At 45.0% G+C, this 4498-nt stretch overlaps 1 long non-coding RNA gene across 1 annotated transcript; it reads right to left on the bottom strand.

Annotated features, from left to right (window-relative positions):
• Window positions 1–232: 232 nt before the first annotated feature.
• LOC134164932 (uncharacterized) lies at window positions 233–3043 on the bottom strand. Its single transcript, XR_009965318.1, has 2 exons — window positions 2966–3043; window positions 233–984 (listed from the first exon to the last, which is right to left on the bottom strand). It is a non-coding gene; the product is annotated as an uncharacterized LOC134164932 (long non-coding RNA).
• Window positions 3044–4498: the final 1455 nt, after the last annotated feature.

Below are 4498 nucleotides of genomic sequence, written 5' to 3'. Positions count from 1 at the left end.
AGCAGAGAGCTACAGTTAAGATGCAATATTTCCTTATGTGTGTGTGTGTCCCTTTACTGTTCATCAGTATTAAAAAGGGAATTTATACTTTACAGCTCTCTAGGTTGGCCAGTGCATCTTACCAGCGGGCAGAATTAACCTGTCCATCACAACAAATTGTCCTTTCCCTCCTCTTATATTATCAAAGCCTATTGAGATTAAAGCCATAGGAAAAACATTCATTTGCTTCAAATTCATAGGCTTATGAAGTTATATTCCTACACACCAGTAGTCATCTTTAATAGGAAAAGCAAAATCCCAGATGTTCCCTGAATGGTAATGAAAGAGTTTGAGAAACATTATATGCATTTGCTGAACTCGCTCATCAACACCATAAAATATCTTGCCAGGATGCCCCAAACCAGCGCAGTCAGAAAGGCAACATTTCCATGGCTGATCTGTTTAAAGAGGAAAACTACTTACCCATCTGGCAAGACTGAAAGTGGCTTTGGGCGTCTTTCCCTTCCAGAAGGCTCTTCTCCAGTCTCTCCTACAGGTACCAGTCAGCAGAGCAGCGTTAAGGTAAGGGACGTTTCAAAATGCTTCACTGCTCCACACACCATCATCCAGAAAATCCCCTTTGACCAAAGTCAATACTACAGCTTTACAGTATAAATTGCCACGCTGATCTCAACAGTACCCATGCAAGGTGCTTCTAGATGCATTGTTGGTATACTCCTTCCGAGGTCTGAAAACCAGGAAAAGTCACTGTATTATGCAGCCACCTTATGTTTGTTCTTCAGTCGAATGTTCTCATCCTCCATTCACTTCACTAAGACTCTTCAACTGCACTTATCAAGCCAGCTGTAAATCTTCTAGTATCAGAACGCCTCCTCCTCTGACACAGCACTCCTTGTCAACCAGTTGAGCTGATTTACCTGGGTTAAAAAGTCTTTGTGCTTCCCTTGGGGTTGATCAGAGGCTGTAAAGCCAGGAATGACCACACTAGAATGAAAGGAAACCCAAATCAAATACGTCAGTATTACAGTTGATAAATACACCAAGCAGCTAGCCAATATACACATGTAAGTCAGCACAAGTTCACTGAAGTTGCAAAACTCCCTGGGGCATCCCGATACCATGGTAGTGGGAACAACCTAAGGGACAAAGGAAAGAATAAGTGGCTGCATGGACAGAACTGCTGCTGGGAGCTCTCCAGGGAGCTCTCTCATTGCTCAGGAGCAGCCACAGTTTTATTTGTGCGGTAAATAAGATCTCTTTCTTTCTGGAACTATGCTTGGAAGCACAGAAGTGACCCTTCCAAGCTCAGAGGAACACAGGGAAAGAAAGCCCTTTAGGAATCCCACATCTTTCTGTGCTGCTCCCACAGACCAAACTGTCTTTGGATGCTCACTGACAGAAAGACCTGTAACTCACAATTGAAGAAAAACACTTCCCTAAATTCCTTAGAAGCCTTTACTGGATACCCTTTATCATTCCGAGTCAAAACCACATTTCTTCTACTCACTAAAGCCCCCTACTACTTGAAAAGCAGAACTGCCTCAGGACAGATGTGTCCCTGCAAAGCAGCAGCAGAGCACAAATCCCATGTCCATCCCTTCCAGATGAGTCACATCCTCAAGGGGTGACAGTCAAATGCAGGGAAATTGGAGCTTTCACAGCTCAGAGGACAGACTGAAAAGGCAGAAAAGTGAAACCATTGAAGGGCTGAAAAGATCTGCTCCCCAAAAAGGCTGATTTTTAATTTCCCTGCTTTGCCCATATTAAGCAGCAGCACAAAAATTTGTATATTCAGCTGTATGTTTCAGTCAAGAGGAATAGGTAAAATTAATCCAGCAACCAGAAAAACGCTGAGGACAGGTGAGCATAATGCTTTCTCCAGCTCCTATCTGCTAATTGGTAAAGTACATGACTGCTTGTGGCTTGGTTTTCTCCCTCTTTTAACAAGGATAACACCCAGTACACATCCTTATGAAACCCTTCAGCAGATTTAGACTGCCTGAGCTGGGGGCTGAGGGAAGCCCAAACCTTCTGGTTTCATAAACAAATTGGAGCTGGCTGAGGATCTAACCTGCTACTGCCCCACTGATGATAGCAGCGATGCAGAAAGGTACCAAAATGGATTCCTCAGTCCTATCTCATTTTCTAAAGGGAGCACTGCTAAAACGCATGCGCCCTTGTCAAGATGAGGCCAGTTTTCAGTACTGGTACAAGCACAATGATATTGGTGATATTTTCAGCAAAGGATTCATTTCCCAGATTATAGCAGGCAGCTTATTAAAACCAACAAACACAGAAACCCCACAAGTATGAATAGGAGAGGTTTTCCTTGGCAGGATTCTGCAAATGACATAATACTCACTGCAATACACATAATTGCTCATGCCAAGCACAAACAGAAACAAGGAGACAAAGCCAAGAAGAAACAAGCACAAGTTCATAGAGAGCTTTTACGCAACAGGGGACATGTGTGAGATTAACAGAGAAGCTGACTAACAGTAAACCACCTCTCTAAACACACACCAATATCAAATCTGAGAGAAGCTATGCTGTAGCAGCAACCCACATCAAGTCACAGAAATCAGAGCACAGGATCCCAAGTAAGACCTTAGACCTCAAGGGATATATGTTAAGGGTGCACTGAAACTTATGACTAATCCTGTCTGCCCATCCAGCACTTTTCAGCAGCAAACACCACAGTGATCAGCCTGCCTGCCTAAAGTACCCACACAACAATGGGAGAACCAAATAGAATCAGAGGCTTCCATGAAGATCTATTCCTCAAAGAAACCCAGCAGTAAGAAAGAAAACAAATCCCATCCAACCCCCTTGAGAACCAGTCTCCCTGCATAGATAATAATGGGCCGCAATCAAGAATTTGTATTCCCACAGGCTTCAGCTGCTCAAACCTCATCAAATACACTTACAGCAACATAAGGAATGAGAGGGAAAACCAAACCCTGACCTGCGATGGGCATCCATAGTGCTTTCCTGCTCAGGTGAACAGCCGGACAACCAGCAAAGAAACCAGCTAGGAGGCAACCAGGCTTCTTAACCTGCAGAAAGCTGCTGTAATTAAGCCGGTGCCTAGAGCAATCAGCAGGATTTGAGACACCTGGGAGACCACGGACATTTTGTGACAAGGGAGGAGACCAACCCTGATTTCTCAGGTGATGGATGGCAGGAGAGCGATGCTAACACCTGCAGACATCAGCAGCTCTGCTCTCACCAGGCCTTTGTACCTTTTGTGGGAGCCACGAATTAATCCATCAGGATCCCATATGCAGTGAATCCAACCTGAGCTCTCTACTTCCGAGATGAACTGTAAATGACTAATTAAAGGCCAAATAGTGGTATCCTTACTCTCATTTCCCAGTACCTTACACCATGAGTGGTCCCTTTGGCTTCAATTAGTTGCTACCCTGATGGGTACTGACTGAACAGCAGATAAATGCCCAGTCTTGGCAAACTGTGAACTTCTGCCCCGGTGAGTTTTCCTATGGGATGCCTGGGCTCTTTGCAGCTGGCTGCTGTGCTCCAGGTGAGCATCCCAGAGCTCAGAAAGCTCCCAACACCACCCTCATCTGGAAGTCTGCTCTTTCCTACTGACAGATGCTGTGAGCCTGCACAGGTCACAGAAGGGCCTGGAGGAGCAGCTGGATCACCACAAGGGCTGCAAAGTTCATGGAGCTCCTTCCCTCACCCCTGGCAGGGCACATGTGTTATCAAAAGCTCACGCAGATAACAAACAGCAGCATTTGGATCAGGGCCCGGGGTTGTGCGCTGCAGAAAAGCAGGGGTTTATGCTTCAGTCTTTTAAGAGAGGAAGGATGGATGCTGTGATGTCAATTATGCCTCAAGACAAAGCCTGCTCAGAAGCCTCCAAAATGTACCAAAGAGGCGTTTTACTCACACATACCTTCTGCACTGAGCTCTGTGAAGGTCAAACGCAGCCCAAAACAGAAATACCCAAGGCATTTATAACCCCACACTTTCCCGCCCCCCCCCCCCCCGGAAGGAAAATTCATAGGAATCAGCTGTTATTCTGAATTTTGTAGCTTTTTTAGTAACCTCAGTCAAAGGGGAAAGCAATCTGATTTTTTTATGGCTTCTCGCAGCATGTTAAACACAGACTGGATGCTCTAGATTTATTGTGCAACCATTCCAGCTTGCACAGGTGTAACATACTGGTTTACATTAACTTCCCCCACCAATGTCTGTATTAATATATGGCACTTATCATGCTCCACAACAAGAGCAGGTTATCTTCCAGAAAACTGAATGTCTTTCACCTTCAGAAAATAAAATAATAAATTTAAAAAGCCAATTTCTTTTCATTTCCTCCTTGTCCTCAACCCCTTGGCCAACAGACAGGCAGGTTTTCCTGTGACCCTTCTGAGCACAGGCCAACAGAGGGTCATTAGGAGAGCAAGAGCAGCCCTGGGAGCAGCAGCATCACTGGAAAAGAGCCATTTCTTGCTCACCAACTTCCCTTTCT

Source organism: Pezoporus occidentalis, unplaced genomic scaffold (genome assembly GCF_034315485.1).
Source record: "Pezoporus occidentalis ecotype Australia unplaced genomic scaffold, CSIRO_AGI_Poc_V1 ctg107, whole genome shotgun sequence".
In the NCBI taxonomy this organism is placed as follows: Eukaryota; Metazoa; Chordata; class Aves; order Psittaciformes; family Psittacidae; genus Pezoporus; species Pezoporus occidentalis.
This window is presented reverse-complemented; position numbering and strand designations above follow the sequence as displayed.